Source organism: Bos indicus, chromosome 29, assembly GCF_029378745.1.
Source record: "Bos indicus isolate NIAB-ARS_2022 breed Sahiwal x Tharparkar chromosome 29, NIAB-ARS_B.indTharparkar_mat_pri_1.0, whole genome shotgun sequence".
NCBI lineage: Eukaryota > Metazoa > Chordata > Mammalia > Artiodactyla > Bovidae > Bos > Bos indicus.
In genome coordinates, this window is record NC_091788.1 from 49,724,638 (window position 1) to 49,743,701 (window position 19,064).

General features: G+C 52.8%; 1 long non-coding RNA gene across 4 annotated transcripts in view; it reads left to right on the forward strand.

Moving 5' to 3' along the window:
- The first annotated feature begins 54 nt into the window (after nucleotides 1–54).
- Nucleotides 55–19,064, forward strand: part of LOC109554675 (uncharacterized) — a 45,447-nt gene continuing 26,437 nt past the window's right edge. For 3 of the 4 annotated variants that reach the window (XR_011564846.1, XR_011564848.1, XR_011564849.1), the window contains exons 1-2: nucleotides 55–1,644; nucleotides 14,470–14,621. This is a non-coding gene — a long non-coding RNA (uncharacterized lncRNA). Of the gene's footprint in view, nucleotides 1,645–3,029; nucleotides 7,012–14,469; nucleotides 14,622–19,064 lie in introns of those variants that run through there. The other variant, XR_011564847.1, reaches the window with a different exon arrangement.

Genomic DNA, 19,064 nt, shown 5'->3' on the forward strand with positions numbered 1-19,064 from the left:
TAATAGGGCGCCGAAGCCACGCCCACAGGCTCCGCCCCGAGGCCCCCCCCCCCCCCCGCCCCTGCTGCCGGAGCGCGGAGTGGACGCAGCCCCAGCCAGCAGCCTGGCCCCCGAGGAAGGGGCGCACGACCCTCCCCCTGTGGCTCACACACTTCGGGGTGTCAAATAGTGCAGTCAGGACGCAGGGGCCTGGGCGCGCAGTGCCAGGCGCCGCATGCATCCCTAGGCTGCGGGCACGCTCGATTCCCCGAGGGGCCGCGCGGGAGGACTGGCCTGCAGCCAGGGAAGACTCACTTCCCCTCCTCCTTCAGGCTCCTGGGGACGATCCTCGAAGGCCCCGTGGAGGAGGTGATGCACCGGCCAACAGCTAAACAGTGCGCTTTGTTCACAGTGCTTTCCGGGACAGAAAGCCGGGTCGGGTTGGGAGTGAGGCGGCCGTGGAGGAGGCCCTGGCGTGAAGATCATAGAAGCCGAGTCTAGGTCGCTGAGCCCTTGCCCCATGGAAACGGGGAATCGCTGAGAGCTGGTAGAGGAGTCTGTGCTAGAAAGGTCACAGAGAGAGTGTCCCCCCGGCCAGTGTTGCGTCCAAGAGGCCCAGGCCGCCTCAGGAACATAGGGCGTGTTTCACGCACACCCTGGTGGTGCCATTACCCACAGCCCTGCTGTCTCCTGAGTTCCCTGCTGCCCTCACTGCCTGAGCTAACCAGGGGGCAAAGAGGTGATTCGTCAAGCTTTCTGCCCAGGTGACAGCAAGGTGACAGCAGCTGGAGAGACGGGAGCTCTGCCTCTGCAGTCACCCTGGCACGAGTAACTACTGACCGCTTGAAACATGGCCAGTGCCGCCGCCCGGGACTGACGTGCTGATTTTGCTCATGGTGCAGGGGTTTGCATTTCAGTAGCTGAAGAAGGCCAGTGGCTACTGTGTCGTATCCATCGAGAGGCTCTGCCAGTCCTGTAGCTTTCTCGGTGGTTTATTTAAAAATTTGTTTTGGCTTCATGCTTCTGGAAGAGCCAGGAGCACAGGTGAGGGGTTTGTGCATGTTGAAGGTTGTAACCAAAAGAAGTAACGTCTTTGAGGGGTCTGCTTGGATTCTTTTTGCTGACCAGGAGGCACAACAGGACTTCAGTCTGAAGAGTCGCTCATACAGGGGGTTTCCCTGGTGGCTCAGATGGTTAAGACTCCGCCTGCAATGTGGGAGATCTGGGTTCGATCCCTGGGTTGGGAAGATCCCCTGGAGAAGGGAACAGCAACCCACTCCAGTATTCTTGCCTGGAGAATTCCATGGACAGAGGAGGCTAGCTGGCTACAGTCCATGGGGTCACAAAGAGTCGGACATGACTGAGCGACTAACACTTTCACTTTTGTCTGGGTGCCCTGGGCACCCTGTCCTCCCATCCTCTCCCTTCAGTGATGCAGACATTCCCTGCCAACGTTGTGGGCTGTCTCTTCCTGGGCCTTCTGGGAAGGGGGTGGTAGGGCAGAGAGCCCAAGCTCAGGGAGCCGCAGAACCGTGTGCCTGCGTCCTTGGCCCAGCACCCCGCTTCTACTGTCCTCTCCTTCAGTCCTGCAGGTGCCAACTATGTGCCAGGCGCTGTGAGCAGCTGGACAGCCAGGACCCCTTCGCTTGAAGACCTCAGGCCCTGGTGAGGGTGACAGATGTCCCCCGATGATGGTCATGGCAGTGCTGGGAAGGGACACTGTTCGGAGGATGCTGGATGGAAGGCCACCGGGGATGGGGGCCACTCCTCCGTGGGTTCCAGGAGAAGTCAGTGACGGAGCCAGCCCTGTGGGGTGCTTTTGTTGTTGAGTCGCTAGGGCTAAATCGTGTCCGACTCTGCAACCCCATGGACAGCAGCACACCAGGCTTCCCAGTCCTGCACTATCTCCCAGAATTTGCTCAAACTCGTGTCCATTGAGATGCCATCCGACCATCTCATCCTCTGTCGCCCCCTCTTATCCTGTCCTCAATCTCTCCCACATTCAGGGTCTTTTCCAGTGAGTCAGTTCTTCGCATCACATGGCCAAAGTATTGGAGCTTCAGCTTCAGCCCTTCCAATGAATATTCAGGGTTGACTGAATAAATGAATCCAATTCAATCCAATATATATTTAGGATTGACTAGTTTGCTCTCCTTGCAGTCCAAGAGACTCTCAAGAGTCTTCTCCAGCACCACAGTTTGAAAGCATCAATTCTTTGGCGCTCCGCCTTCTTATGGTTCACCTCTCACATGTGTACATGACTACTGGAAAAACCATAACTTTGACTATACGGACCTTTGTTGGGGTATTGGGGGGAGCATTTCAGGCAGAGGGGGAGGTTGGAAACAGGAAGCTGGTGGGTGGTAGCAGAAGAATGTGGGAAGAGGGATAGACTGTAAGGTCTGAGGTGGGGGCTGGTGGTGAGGTCAGGGCGAGGCTGGCTCTTGGCCCTGAAGGGTGGTGCTGCCCTGGATTCTGGCCCCAGTGGAGGTGACTAGAGGGTTTCCACAGGAGAGCGTCAGGCCTGGCCCTGGAGGAATCGGCTCGCATGGTTACAGGGCTGGGAATGAACTGCGTGGGCATGCTGGTGACCCAGGAGGGCCAGTTTGGTGACGTCATCCAGCCTGAGTCTGGAGGCCTGAGCCCCAGCGATGCTGGAAACTGCAGTCTGAGGGCAGGAAGAGATGCCAGGAGCCACCCCAGCTCACGGGGTGGGGCCGGAGGAGGGCGTGTCCTCCTTTCACCCATGTGTTCCGTTCAGGCTTTGGGGGATGGCACCTGTTCTCCTGCATCCACGTTCAGTACTGACCCCACCTGGGAGCACCCCCAGACTCCCCCAGAAGGCGTGCCCCTTCAGGGTGCCCGGGGAGGGGTCACACTGACACAGGGGCCCACATCTCACAGAGGTGGCATGTCGTGTGTGCCAGTGTGAGCTGGGGATGGGGGGGTGCGCCCCAGAGGCAAGGCCTGAGGAGGGGGTGGGGGCACCCCGGGGGCACGGCCTGGGCAAGGCTGCTGATGTCGGCTGGGCCACAGAGCTCCCGTTCCAGCTCTGGGCCGGGACACTTGGACAAGCTCCCAGATGGGCTGCATTCGAGAATGAGGGGGCGGAGGCAGGGCCTGCCAGCCTGGGAGGGGAGCCCCCCACGCCGGCCACCCTCCCACCCCTCACTCCCCAACTCCCCCACCTCCCTGACCTGTGCCACCCCTGCCCTCCCCTGACTGCCCCAGCACAGATGGGGAGCTGATGGGGGGCGTTGCCAGCAGCTCGGCAGGCCCAGCAGGCCTCACTGCCCAGCTGGACTTGGCCTGGGTCTTCTCCTCCCAGTGATTTGGGGCTGGTTCGTCCGTGTCCCGTCTGCAGTGAACGCGACCACAGGCCCAGGCGCTCGGAGCAAGGCCTGGCTCCCGAGAGGCAGGAGGCCAGGGCCTTCTTCACGTGTGTTTGACGGAGAGGCTTCTGTGCCCGGGGCTGGTGACTCACTGCTTTTCTGGGACACGAGCACTGTGTGTGTGTTGTGGGAGGGGGTGTGGGATCACTGGACCCGCCTCCTTGCCTTCCATTTCCTGTGGATATAAGCAAAGACCACCTAAAGGAGACAGGCTGTTTCTGCAAAGCCTGCTTCACAGGGAGTCTGCCTGTGAAGGGTCTGCATTTGACAGGGTCTCAAGGCCGCCCCCAAGGGAGACAAGTTTACATTAAAAAACAAACGAACAAACAAAAAGAACTTAACATCTGAAAAAGGTGCTACACCATATTAATAAAATAAAAAACTAATTATATGATCATCTCAATAGAAGCGGGAAGAGCATTTGACAAAACTCAACATTCTTTTATGATGAAAACACTCAACAGGCTCAAAATAGAAAGGAACGTCCTCCATTGGATCAGGGGTGTTTACAAATGACCACAGCTAACATCACAGCTAATGGTGAACTCTGAGCATGGCCCCCATGAGATCAGGGTCAAGGGAAGGACTCCAAAGCCTGCCACTTCTGTCTCTCTCCCTCTCTCTGTCTTTCTCTCCTTCTCTTTCCATATATATATGTATATATTTTATTGAAATATAGTTGACTTACAATGTTGTGTTAATTTCTGCTGTACAGCGAAGTGATTCAGTTATACATGTATCGAATATATATTCACAGGACATTGAATATAGTCCCCTCTGCTCTACAGTAGGACCGTGTGGTTTACCCATCTTATACATAATCGTTTGCATCTGCTAAGCCCAGTCCTTCCCTCCCTGATCCACCTTCCCCTCGGTAACCACAAGTCTGTTCTCTGTGTTTGTGAGTCTCTTTCTGTTTTGTATGAATTCATTTGTTTCGTATTTTAGATTCCACGTGTAAGTGATAACATCTGCTGTTTGTCTTTCTCTTTCTGACTTGCTTGGTCATCTCTAGGGCCATCCGTGTTGCCGCATACTCCTGATCTGCTGTTTGTCTTTCTCTTTCTGACTTACTTGGTCATCTCTAGGGCCATCCGTGTTGCCGCATACTCCTGCCACGTCTGTTCAACACTGTGCTACAAGTTGTGCCCAGGGCATTTAAGCAAGATGAAGGAATAAAAAGACACCCATATGGGAAAGGAAGGCATAACCTATCTCTATTTGCAGATGACATGATGTCTTGTATGGAAAATCCTAAGAAATCCACATACAGAAAGTTAAAACAATAAATAAATATGTTCAACAGTGGGCAGAATACAAGGTCAATATACAGGAACTCCCCTGCTGGTCCAGTAGTTAGGAATCTGCCTTGCAATGCAGGGGACGTGGGTTTGATCTCTGGTCGGGGAACTGAGATTCCGCATGCCACAGAGCAGCTAGGCCTGCGTGCGGCAGCTCCCATGTCCCACAGGCCACATCTAGAGAGTCCATGTGCCCAAGGAAAGACCCCGCGTGCCGCAACCGAGACCCAACACAGACGAAAAAAGAGAGATCAATACACAAAAGTCAGTTGTACGGCTATACACTAGCAATGGGCAATCCAAACGTGGAATTAAGAAGACAGTCCCATGTGTAACAGCAGTAACAAAATACCTAGCAATAAATGTGGCAAAAGAAGCATAAGACTTCTTTTGCGGACTTATGTAAGACTTCTTTTGCATAAGCTAACTGTACTTCTTGTAGTACGCTGAAAACTACAAGACATTGCCAAAAGCAGTTAAAGAAGGTCTGACGAAACGCGAAGACAGCCAGCGCTCACGGATCAGAAGCTACGGCAATATGGCTGTACTGCTAGTGCTCCCAAATTGATCTGCAGCTGCGTTGAAATCCCTATCAAAACTCCAGCTGGCCTTTCACAGTCTGATCCCAACATTCTTGTGGGGACGCAAGGGCCCCAGAATAGCCGAAACAATCTCAAAAAAAGAAGAAGAAAGCTGTTGGAGTCACATTCCCGATTCAAACTTACCGCAAAGCTACAGAGATCAAGGCAGTGTGGCACTGGCCTAAGGACAGACAAGCGTATCGGTGGAACGGCATCGAGAGTCCAGAAATAAACATTCGCATCCACAGCCACTCGCTTTCCACAAGGACACCCAGACGATTCGAGGAGAAAAAGAATAGTCTTTTCAACAACTGGTGCTGAGACAGCTGAAACTCCAAAGGCAAAAGAAAGAAGGGAGGGCCGCACCTCACACCACACACAGACAGCAGCTCAGAGCGGCCACAGACCTCAGTGTGAGAGCGGAAGCTGTAAAACTCTTAGAGAAAAACGCGAACCTTCATGACCTTGAGTTAGACAGTGATTTCATATACACTAACCCCACTCATATACACTAACCCCATATACACTAACCCCATATACACTAACCCCATTTCATATACACTAACCCCAAAGCACACACAAAATTAGAAAAAAACAGCAGGTAGGGAGTTCCCTGGTGGTCTAGTGGTTAGAACTCGGTGCTTCCACTGCTATGGCCTGGGTTCAATCCCTGGTTGGGGAGTTCAGATCCTGCAAGCCATGCGGTGTGGCTGAAAGAAAAGAAAAAGGAAAAAGTAGGTAAATTGGACTTGGTAAAAATGTTAAACTCTTGTGTATCAAAGGATACTGTGTATTGAGATTATATGATTTCAAATCTACTCTTTTTTTTTCAAATCTACTTTTGACAATATAAGTGACAATGTATTAATCCACTGATTATGGCAGAGACAAATGTTTTTAGAAGTAAAGTTGTTTGGAGAGGAGGGACAAATTAGGAGGTTGGGATTAACACACACTACTATATACAAAATAGATAACCAACAAAGACCTACTTATAGCACAGGGAACTCCACTCAATATTCTGTATTAACCTGTATGGGAAAAGGATCTGAAAAAAAAAAATATATATATATATAACCAATTCACTTTGCTGTATGCTCGAAACTAACACAACATTGTTAATGAAACCTGCACCCACATAACATAAAAATTAAAAACAAAGCAAGCAGGAAAGAAGTAAGGTTGTTTCGATATAAGAATAGGCTGTGTCAGGATGTCATCGTATTTATCAGAGCTCAGCTGCTCAAAGGGCCCCTGGGGGCTTATCAATAAGAATATGTGAAAAAGCCACCGTGGTGCCCGGACATTAGGGCTGTAAATACCAAGAGTCTGTGACCGCGGAGCCAGACTGCTGATCCAGCTCTCTGAAGCCCTCGGCTTGGTAGAGGTGACTCCTTTATGAGAAATGGTGACGAATGGTGCAGCTGTCTCGCCAAGGAGATCAGCCTTCCACCCAACAGCAGCACCTCGGTTCCCCAGCAACAGGAGAGACTTTTATTTTTGCACTGGCAGCTGGACATGTCTGTGGAGGAGCCCAAACTTTATTCAAAAGGTACATCTCGGCCGAATTTAGACTTCGTGCTTTTTACTGCCCTCTGGCTGGAGCAATGGAGTAATCCGTCATTTGTTTGGAGCGTGTTATTTCTTTATTGGCTCATGAAGAGACATTACCCTGTATGCTCATGATACTGTTGTTACTCCTGCAGTAACGGTGCAGTGGTAAAGAACCCGCCTGCCAGTGCAGGAGACGCAAGAAACGTGAGTTCGATCCTGGGTTGGGAAGATCCCCTGGGGAAGGAAATGGCAACCCACTCCAGTCTTCTTGCCTGGAGAATCCCATGGACAGAGGAGCCTGGCGGGCTGCAGTCCACGGGGTCATAAGTAGTCAGACAAGCGTGGCGTGGCAGTGAACCTGTGCTAAATGAAGCGCTGGCAAAGATAATCTCAGTCCCTCGGCATGATCCGCCACCCCCTAACAAGACACCGCCATTGGGAAAGTGGGGGAGTGGGGCACAGCCCAGGAAGTGGGGGATAGTATTGATAAGTCTGATATCTGATAAGAGACTAGTATCCTCAAGATGTAAAGAATGCGTAGCAACAGCAAAAAGGCAAACAACTCAACTTAAAAATGGACAGAGAATCTGAATAAACTTTTTTTGTTTGGACTAAGCAGCTTGTGGGATCTTAGTTCCCCAAACAAGGAGAGAACCCACACCCTCTGCAGTGAGAGTGGAGTCCTAACCACTGGACCGCCAGGGAATTCCCTGAATAGACATTTCCCAAAGAAGATGGGTCGTGTGGCCAGTAAGCACAGGGAAAGATCTCAGTGTCGTTAATCATCGGGGAAACGCAAATCAAAACCACCGTGAGTCATCACTTCACACCCGCCGGGATGCCTGCTACAGAAAAGACAGACAGTACCAAGTGCTTTGAAGAACTCGGAGCAACCGGAGCCCTCAGACCCTGCTGGTGGGGATGTGAAATGACGCAGTCCTTTTGGAAAGTAGTCTGGCAGTTCTTCAAAATGCTAAACAGAGTTCCCACATGATCCAGCAAGGCCTCTTAGGTACATTCCCAAGAGAAATGAAACCACACGTCCATTCAAAGCCGTGTCCAGCGTTGTTCATAACAGCTAAAGGGTGGAAGCAACTCGTGTGCCCACGGATGGATGATCAGATACACAAGTGTGGGCCACCTGTACCGTTCAGCCATACACAGGAAGGAAGTCGTGACACAGGCCACACAGTGGCTAACCCTGAAACCATGATGCTGAGCAAAAGAAACCCGTCACAGTAGGCCATGGGTTAAATGATTCTGTTTATGGCTAATGTCCAGAATAGGCTGTCAACCAAAAAACAAAATTCACCACCTAAAAGCTGAGAGTTAGTTCTGTTCTGTGGGTATTTGTAAGACCTTCAAGCCCAGGAGACAGGGAGACAGTGTCCCCAGTGACCCTGAGAGGAGGCGAGGGGCGGAGCCAGCTTATGGAGAAGGTTTGTAACACGGGCAGGTGGTACACGTGGGCTGTCTTCTTCGGGTGTTGAAATGTTGCATTAGGTAGCACAGCTCTGTGGGTGTACAAAGACCCCTGAACTGTGTATTTTACATCGGTGAATTTGATGGTACACGAATTGCATCTCAATAAAGCTGAAAAATGTGAGAACTGAACCATAAAGAAGGCATCAGTTCAGTCGCTCGGTCGTGTCTGACTCTGCGACCTCATGGACTGCAGCACGCCAGGCCTCCCTGTCCATCACCAACTCTCGGAATCTACCCAAACTCATGTCCATTGAGTCAGTGAGGCCATCCAACCATCACCGAAGAACTGACGTTTTCTGACTGTGGTGCTGGAGAAGACTCTTGAGAGTCCCTTGGACCGCAAGGAGATCAGGCCAGTCAGTCCTAAAGGAGATTAACCCTGGATACTCATATGGACCCGGGGCTCCTGCTGGTCACAGGCTGAGGCGTCTGGTTACTGCTCGGCCACAGGAGCCCTGGCAGGGTGGAAATCTTAGCCCAGAGGAGCTGGAGGAGCTCCCGCCTTGGGGAGAAGCACAGAGAGGGTCTGTGTCCGGTTTGGGGGGTGGGGGCCTCAGGCGGAGGGAGGCGGGGCCCCTTAAATGTGTCCCCAGCCTCCCAAGCCCTCAGCTAGAGGCTCCTGGGTCTTCCTTCCGATACAGTCTATGGTACCATTATCTCCTTTGTGTCAGTGAGATCCAGACACAGAGGGGAAGCTGAGTCCCGGCTGCCCAGCTGAGACCCCAGGGAGACATAGGCGGTGCCCACGTTCTCTGTCCACTGCTCGTTCCCACATGTGTGGGGAGGGGGCCCCGAATCACGACGGGTCCACTGGGAGCGGGAAATGTGGTCGAAGGGGGCTCTCTCTATCCTGAGACGGGGAGCACCCAGGCCCCAGGGGGCCCGTCTGGTGCGTGCAGCAGAGAGTGGGGCTGAGACGCATCCTGCTGGCGCTTCCCACTGACGAGCTGGTGGGTCTTTCCAGAGGACGCCCGGAGGCCCCCAAGCAGCCCACTGTGACGAGGAGGGCCGTGCTGGTGGAGACGCGGGCTGGGGAGTGGGGGCAGGGCCCTCAGGATCGAAAGCTTGGTGGTGGGGGTGGGGGTGGTTAATACGGCTTCCATTCTTAAGATTAAGGAAAATGAATAGCAATCAATGCTGCCTACCAAAGGACTCAGCTCTGGTTTCTAAATCAATACTAAATAATCAAATAAACTGGGAGAGAAAATTTAAAATCAAGACCAGCAGAAAGAGGTGGGAGGGCAGCAGTGGATGGGGGAGGGGGCAGGGGGCAGGGGGCAGGGACAGGTCTGGGGTCTCAAGGGCCCCCCGCACAGAAGCTGACCCCAAGTACGGTGGGGCTCCGGGAGGAGCTGGAGGAGGGTGGGATGTTCCCCGTGTTCGGATGCCTCGGGGGTGACTCTGGGGCTGGATTCAAGGTGGGCAGGGGTCCTCAGGGGCCCAGGTGGGTGGTGAGGAAGAGGCAGTGAAGGCCTGACTATCGGGGGGCAGGCCAGGAGACTGACAAGAGGGGCACCGAGGGACTTGGCTGCCCTGTGGGGGTGAAGAGGCCATTTCCTGAGGGGGGCAGGGTGCAGGGCAGGGCCTGGATCTGGGGGCTCGGGGTCCGACTGGGCCTCAGCAGGGGGCGAGACGAGGCTCCCCCTGCCGTCTGTCCTCCTGTCTCCCCAGAGTCCGTCATTCAGGAGAGGTAGGCGTGGGGGGGCGGGGCTTGGAGGCCCCGCCGAGGCCTCATCCCCGCCTCCCCCCGTTCCCCACTGGGTGCCCGGCCTGAGGTGCTGGGCTGGGCTGATGCCAGGACGCCTCCCCCCGTTCCCCAATGGGTGCCCGCCTGAGGTCCTGTGCTGGGCTGATGCCGAGCCTTGCCTCCCCACCCAGTCTGGGCCCTGCTGCACCCTGGGGGCGTTCGCGCCGTCTGCTGTGGATTGTCAGGGTTTAGCCAACGTGTGTAAATGAGTACGCGGAGCCCACAGCCCTCCACCCTCCTGGCCTGGCTGCCCAGGGGCAGGCGGGCATGGCCCTGAGTGACTGACCACTGGCCCGTAGGGCCGCCCTCTTCCCTCAGACCTTGGCCCGGACCATGTCCCCCTCCCTGCTCCTTCCATCTCACAGAGCCCCGAGCCGCGAGAACGCGGTCTCCCTGGACGCGGCCGTCTCCGTGCTGAGCCTGATCAGCAGCATCCGTGCTCCCGGTCCAGCTCCGCCTTGTTTCCCAGGAGCCCCTCCGTACGGGGTGCGGGTCGGGCACAGCACCCCCGGGCTGGGGGGGGATGGCGTCTTCTCTGTCTCGGTCTCTAACTCCAGACCCTGTTCCGCGCCCCCTCATGCCACCCGCTACGTGCCCGGGTCCCCTGGGGCCGGGCTGGAGCTGAGGACCTGCAGGTCTCCATGGGCGTTGCCTGTCTGGCCCACCCATGAGGCTCCCCACCTGCCTCCCGAGCTCTGCCAGCCCCTCAGCATCCCTCCCAGGGCAGGGGGGGCCGCCGTGCCTCCCGCACCCGGTGTCCCGCTCCGAGAGCGCGCGCCCTGCCGTGCTCCTCTGTCTGTGCCGCGCAGGCTCTGGGGTCACGCGGAGCCGTCTGTGGAGGTTCTCGGTTTTCCTTCGCTCCAGGTGACGTCCTGCCCACACCCCACTCCCAGTTCCCCCGAGTCCTCTCTTCCTCTTTGTTTTTCCATCTCCAGAGTAGTTTCTGCGTATCACCAGGAAAGTAGGTTTTGGTGGGGAGGGAGCTGGGAGGACCCTTCAGTGACCAGGACAGACCTCCGATCACAGGCGCGGGGCCAGGGCAGCTCCCGGGACAGACCCGAGAAGTCCAGGGCGCAGCGGCCCCCTCCTCCCGGGCGCCGCCCCTCCTAGTCCCTTTGCTTCTAACGGTTGGGCTTTCACCAGACCTCCTGCTCCAAGTCCAGAGACTCGGGCACCCAGTGTCTCCCAGGCTGTTATCTTTTCACCTTTGACCAGATCAAAGGATGCTGGCGAGACCCTGATCCCTGCAGGGCCCTGGGATCCAAGGTTGTGAAGGACAGAACATGTATAAGGAAGGGCCTGGGTTCTGCTGCTGCTGAGGCTGCATGGGGCCCCCCGGCAGGGCCTGGACTGGGAGGCACAGGCCTGGACAGCCTTATGGCTCCTGTACCTCGTGCTGCTGGGCCTCCAGAGGAGCCGCCGCCCCCAGCCGTGTGATGTCTGCCCGCCTCCCTCTCCAGCCAACCCTCTGCGTCTCACCTGCTGCTCTGCTCCCACGATAGCGGGGGTGAGCTGTGGGTTGAATTGTGTCCCCGACAAACTTGTATGTTGACGTCCTAACCCCCAGTACCTGAGAATGTGACTGTATTTGGGAATAGGGCCTTCATGGAGAGTTATTGAATTGGCATTTGGAGTGGATCCTAAGTCCAGGGGCAAGTGTTCTCCACAAGGGATGTGGAGACTGGACCCCGACACAGGGAGAGGCCATGTGGAGATGAAGGCGGAGGCCGGGGGTGGGCTTCTCCAAGCCGAGGAACCCAGCAAACCACCAGGAGCTGGGGACAGGCCTTTCCCAGTGGCCCTTCACAGCCCTTGGAGGAACCAGCCAAGCCCACACCCTGACCTTGGACTTCTGGCCTCCAGGCTGTGAGAGAGTAAACCTCTACTACCTGATTCATCCAGGCTGTGGTATTTTGTTCCACAGTAGCCCTAGATGACTGTGACACTTAGATTTGGTTCTTTTTTTTTTAACTGGAGTGTAATGGCTCTGATCTCCTTGCAGTCTAAGGAACTCTCGGTTGTCTTCTCCAGGACCACAGTTTGTCAATTCTAAAGGAAATCAACGCTGACTACTCACTGGAGGACTGATGCTGAAGCTCCAATACTTTGATGCAAAGAGCCAACTCATTGGAAAAGACCCTGATACTGGCAAAGATTGCAGGCAGAGGAGAAGAGGGTGACAGAGGGTGAGATGGTTGAATGGCATCACCGATTCAATGGACATGAACTGGGGCAAACTCTGGGAGATGGTTAGGGACAGGAATGCCCGACGTGCTGCAGTCCATAGGGTCGCAAAGAGTCGGACGTATTTAACTTCTGTGCAGAGTACATCATGAGAAACGCTGGGCTGGATGAAGCACAAGCTGGAATCAAGATTGCTGGGACAAATATCAATTAACCTCAGATATGCAGATGATACCACCTTTATGGCAGAAAGTAACGAAGAAATAAAGAGCCTCTTGATGAAAGTGAAAGAGGAGAGTCAAAAAGTTGGCTTAAAGCTCAACACTCAGAAAAAAAATCATGGAATCCAGTCCCATCACTTCATGGCAAATAGATGGAGAAACAGTGGAAAAAGTGGCAGACTCTATTTTTTGGGGTTCCCAAATCACTGCAGATGGTGACTGCAGCCATGAAATTAAAAGATGCTTACTCCTTGGAAGGAAACCTAAAGAGCATATTAAAAAGCAGAGACGTTACTTTGCCAACAAAGGTCTGTCTAGTCAAAGCTATGGTTTCTCCAGTAGTCATCACGTGCGGATGTGAGAGTTGGACCATGAACAAGCTGAGCACGGATGAACTGATGCTTTCGAGCTGTGGTGTTGGAGAAGACTCCTGAGAGTCCCTTGGACAGCAAGGAAATCAAACCAGTCAGTCTTAAGGGAAATCAACCCTGAATACTCCTTGGAAGGACTGATGCAGAAGCTGAAACGCCAGTATTTTGATCGTCGGCTGGGAACAGCTGACTCATGGGAAAAGACCCTGATGCTGGGAAAGATTGAGGACAGAAGGAGAAGAGGGCGTCAGAGGATACAAGGGCTGGATTGCATCGCTGATGCAGAGGACATAAACGGGCAACCTTCGGGAGATGGTGAGGGACAGAGAACCCTGGCGAGCCGCAGTCCACGGGGTCACAGAGTCAGACGTGCCTGGGCGACTGCACCACAGCAACAGCTCTTCGCATCAGGTGCCGTAGTACCGGAGCTTCCGCTTCAGCATCAGTCCTTCCAATGAATACTCGGACTGCTTTCCTTTAGGATGGACTGGTTGGATCTCCTTGCCGTCCAAGGGACTCTCAAGAATCTTCTCCAACACCACAGTTTAAAGGAATCAATTCTTTGACACTCAGCCTTCTTTATAGTCCAACTCTCACATCCATACATGACCACTGGAAGAACCATAGCATTGACTCTATGGACCTTGTTGGTAAAGTGGTGTCTTTGCTTTCTAATATGCTATCTCAGTTACTCAGTTCAGTCACTCAGTCATGTCTGACTCTTTGCGACCCCATGGACCACAGCACATCAGGCTTCCCCATCCTTCACCATCTCCCAGAGCTTGCTCAGATTCATGTCCATTGAGTTGGTGATGCCATCCAACCATTCCATCCTCTGTCGTCCCCTTCTCCTCCTGCCTTCAATCTTTCCCAGCATCGGGGTCTTTTCCAATGAGTCAGCTCTTCACATAAGGTGGCCAAAGTATTGGAGCTGCAGCTTCAGCATCAGTCCTTCCAATGAATATTCAGGACTGATTTCCGTTATGATGGACTGGTTGTATCTCCTTGCAATCCAAGGGATTCTCAAGAGTCTTCTCCAACACCACAGTTCAAAAGCATCAATTCTTCGGTGCTCAGCCTTCTTTATGGGGTGTGTCACAGGAGAGTGTGTTCAATATCCACACACTTATTCAAATTCTCTGTGAGGCAGCACACTCAAGACCCGCTTCTACGGCCTCTCCCAGTGCCCAGCGAGGTCCTGCGGTTTCCTCTGTGTCTTGTCCTCGTCATGTCTGAACCAGCTCAGGGCTTACGGCAGCCTTGGTCCTGAAGTGGGTGGGAGATGGAATTCCACACCATTAAAAGGACAGAAGCCACATGAGGGGCTTCATGTGTCAACCTGACTGGGTCACGGGGAGCACAGGTATTTATTCAAACATTCTCCTGGGTATATCTGTGTTTCTAGAGGAACTTAGTGTTGGAGCGTGTAGACTGGATAAAGCAGGAGGCCTGCCCCTGAAGGTGGGCCTTGTCCAATCATGTGAAGCCCACAAAGAGCAAAAGGCTCAGTGAGAGGGAACTCCCCCGGCCTGGTCAGGAGCCCGGACACAGGGACAGTCTTTCCCTGCCTTCAGACTCAGGCTGCAATGTGGGCCCTCCTGCAGACCCGAGCCCACTGGCTTTTGGACTAGAACTGATACCTTCTGTTCTCCAGGTCCCACGCGCTGACTGCAGGTCCCGGGGCTGCTCAGCCTCCCCGATGGTGTGAGCCAGTTCCTTGTCATCGGAACCCTGATTTCTACGCTGTGTCTTCTGCTACAGGAGCCTGACATCAGCAGGGGACTGCCCCGCCATCCCTGGAGCCAGGTGTGTGGATCTGGAGGGGACTGGCCTATGGGACTCTTCCCAGCCAAGCCCCATGTCCGTCCCAGGTGGGGCTGAGACAGGAGGGAAGCGGACAGGGCACAGCCTTTGAAAGAATGGCCGAGCCCGAGGGCGCGGCAGAGACGGGCTAGAACCAGGTGGGTCCAGGATGGTGGACGGGCTGACCTCCACTAGACCTTGAGTCTCAGTACTGTTGTTGTTCAGTCGCTCAGTTGTGTCCGACTCTTTGTGACGCCATGGACTGCAGCACGTCAGGCTTTTCTGTCCTTCACCATCTCCTGGAGTTTTCTCAGACTCATGTCTATTGAGCGAGTGATGCCATCCAACCGTCTCATCCTCTGTCGTCCCCTTCTCCTCCTGCCCTCAATCTTTCCCAGCATCAGGGTCTTTTCCAGTGAGTCAGTTCTTCTCATCAGGTGGCCGAAGTACTGGAGCTTCAGTTTCAGCATCAGTCCTTTCAATGAACACCAGGCCTGATTTCCTTCAGGACTGACTGGCTTGATCACCTTGCAGTTGTCGACTGAAAAAAATATACAACTTGAGCGTTGTGTGTTGAGTTCTATTTGGGGCAAAATTAGGACTGCAGCCCAGGGACAGCATCTCAGAGAGCTCTGAGAGCCTGCTGCAAAGCAGCAGTGGGGGAAAGACAATACATACGGTCTTGGAGAAGGGGGAGCTCAATACCATGAAGCGCTCATTTTACAAAAGGTGTTTTGTTAGTTGTGAGGCTCTGAGGTCACCATGAAGGGACTTAGGGCTTCTCTAGATATGAGGAGATGCAAGGATTGAGATCATAAAATCTGTTCCTAAAAACATCCAACTGTCTAAAGACCTGTCCCACCAGATTCCCTGGAGCACAGACGGCCTCCACCCACCCTGAACTCACTCAGGGGTTGCTGAAGGTCAGCAGCCATCGCAGCATGGGGTGTAATCTCCGGAGAGTCAGATGGCAAGTATCTTTGTTGTTTAGCTGTTGGCGATGCTCTTAGTAAGTGCCAATTTGTAGTTGACACAGTCCAAGGGACTCTCAAGAGTCTTCTCCAACACAACTGTTCATAAGTATCAATTCTTAGGTGCTCAGCCTTCTTTATGGTCCAGTTCTCACATCCATACATGACTACTGGAAAAAACCGTAACTTTGACTATATGGATTTTTGTTGGCAAAGTAATGTCTCTGCTTTTTAATCTGCTGACTAGGTTTGCCATAGCTTTTCTTCCAAGGAGCAAGTGTCTTGCTTCAATTTCATGGCTGCAGTCACCATCTGCAGTGATTTTGGAGCCCAAGAAAATAAAGAATGTCACTGTTTCCATTGTTTTCCCATCTATTTGCCATGAAGTGATGGAACTGGATGCCATGAATTTTGTCTTTTGTAATGTTGTATGTTAAGCCAGCTTTCTCACTCTCCTCTTTTACCTTCATCAAGAGATTCTTTGGTTGCTCTTTGCTTTCTGCCACTGGGGTGGTTTCTTCTGCATATCTCAGATTATTTATGTTTCTCCTGGCAATCTTGATTCCAGTGTGCTTCTTGCAGCCTGGCATTTCTCATGATGTACTCTGCATATAAGTTAAATAAACAGGGTGACAATATACAGCTTTGACGTACTCCTTTCCCAATCTGGAACCAGTCTGCTGTTCCATGTCCAGGTCTAACTGCTGCTTCCTGACCTGCATACAGTTTTCGCAGGAGGTCGGTCAGGTGGTCTGATATTCCCATCCCTTTAAGAATTTTTCAGTTTATTGTGATCCACACAGTCAAAGGCTTTAGTGTAGTCAATGAAGCAGAAGTAGATGTTTTTCTGGAATTCTCCTGCCTTTTCTATGATCCAATGGCTGTTGACAATTTGATCTAATCTCTGGTTCATCTGCCTTTTCTAAATGCAGCTTGAACATCTGGGAGTTCTTGGTTCACATACTGTTGAAGCTTGGCTTGAAGGATTTTGAGCATCACTTTGCTAGCATGTGAAATGAGAACAATTGTGCGGTGGTTTGAAAATTCTCTGGCATTGCCTTTCTTTGGGATTGGAATGAAAACTGACCTTTTCCAGTCCTGTGGCCACTGCTGAGTTTTCCAAATTTGCTGGCATATTGAGCAGCACTTTAAAAGCATCATCTTTTAGGATTTAGGATTTGAAATAGCTCAGCTAGAATTCCATCACCTCCATCAGCTTTGTTCATAGTGATGCTTTCTAAGGCCCACTTGACTTTGCATTCCAGGATGTCTGACTCTAGGTGAGTGATCACACCATCATGATTATCTGGGTCATGAAGATCTTTTTTTGTATAGTTCTTCTGTGTATTCTTGCCACCTCTTTTTAATATCTTCTGCTTCTGTTAGGTCCATACCATTTCTGTCCTTTATTGTGGCCATCTTTGCATAAAATGTTCCCTTGGTGTATACACACACACACACACACACATATATATAAAACACATATGTGTATATACATATATATATACACACACACACACACAGAGGGCTTCCCTTGTGGCTCGGCTGGTAAAGAATCTGCCTGCAATGCAGGAGACCTGGATTCAGTCCCTGGTTTGGGAAGGTCCCCTGGAGAAGGGAGAGGGTACCCACTCCAGTATTCTGGTCTAGGAATTCCATGGACTGTACAGAGTCGGACACGACTGAAGGACTTTCACTTCACTTCATCTCATATGTGTGCAGACACACACACGTTCCCGTGGTGTACAGTCACAGTGCACACTCACTGTGGCACACACACACGCGTTCCCTTGGTGTACAGTCACAGTGCACACTGTCACAGTGCACACTCACTGTGGCCCTTAGCAAGCCAGCGGCATGCCCACGGGTGCCCTGACAGTTCTGACATCAATCATCAAAGACCAAAACGTGGGCTGTGGCCCATTTCCTGGAAATCTCCACTGTTTCCCCCAAATAGTTAGAATAATCCCAACCCCTTATTACTACTCCATGAAATCACCCAGCCCGTAAAAGCCAGCCACTGCATATTTCGAGGCCGCTCTCACCTTCTGAGATGGCCCACACTCTGCCAGTGGAGAGTGTTTCTTTTTGAATAAATTGATTTCCTACTTCATCTCTCACTGAATTCTTTCTGAGATGAGAGATCAAGAACCCAAGCTGCATTAACTCCTGAAACCAGGTGTGAGATCTCAGTTAAAGGACGAGTTTGGGCCATGTTTGAGTCCCAGCCTTATGGGTTCAAATCCCAATCTGAGTTCAGGACAACACACTCAACACCACGGCCGCCCGTCTCCAGTGACCTTAGCCCCGCTTGTGAGAGCCCACTGTTGCCCCTTGGATCTCGTCAGCCTTGGCCCTGCCTCACCTGAGGCTGAGGACCCCAGCTCCCCACGTCCGTCCTTCCAGCCCGCTCCCCACGTCCGTCTTTCCAGCCTGCCTTGAGTTCATCTCACATCTGCTTTGTCACCTACTCTCCTGCCGTTTCCTGTCTTCACGTCTTAGTCACCAACCTAGAACACCCATCCTTCACGCTAATCCTGCCCTTGCTCCTGTTGATACCGAAAGCTCTGCCTCTGTGCACTGGTCCCAAATTGAACCCCAGAGATAGAGTTTTGGGTGAAGTAGAAAAGAATAGCTTTAGCAGGCAGAGGGGGACACATGGGCTCCTGCCCTGAAACCTGTGTGCCCCCACCCTGGGGCAAATTGATGAGGAATTTGATAGTGATGGTTCAAAGGCAGGGTTGCTAACAAGGATCAGGGTGTGTGCAGGCCCTGCACTCAAGTGGAAGAATCTGCCTGCCAATGCAGGAGATGCAGGTTTGATCCCTGGGTCAGGAAGATCCCCTGGAGGAGGGCATGGCAATCCCCTTCAGTGTTCTTGCCTGGAAAATCCCATGGACAGAGGAGCCTGCTGGGCTGCGGTCCACAGGGTCACACAGTCAGACACGACTGAGGAAGCTGAGCACAGGTACCAGTGGGTCTCCCGATGAGCTTCTCTGGTTCTCAAGGTTATCAAACTGCAGCCTTCTCTGGAATGAAGATGCTAACATCTGCCATTTGTTTGGGGTTTAAGAGGTCAAAGATCCTGTTCTGTGTGTCTCTTCAGGTGGAACCAGGACCCTGCTCAAGCCTTCACTATTGTATCTCAGCTGCTCCTCCTTTGTCTCCACATCCCTGCCCTTCCCTGATTAGCAACTGTCTGAAAGACTTCCATGCCCAGGATCCCCGTGGGGTCTACGGGGTGGGGTTTCGGTGGACATCACATTCCCCTAGTGGGGGCACTTTGTCCGAACACAATTGCTGGGCCCCAGCCTAGTGTTTCTGAGTCATGAGGTCATCAGGGGCAGGGGGGTGGGGGTGCCATGAGGATCTGAATTTCCACCCCGTTCAGGGGCTGCTTGCTGGTCCAGCCACCACTCTGAAGCTAGATTCTGTTGCAGTAACAAAGTCACCCTAAGCTCTCATTCCTTTCCTT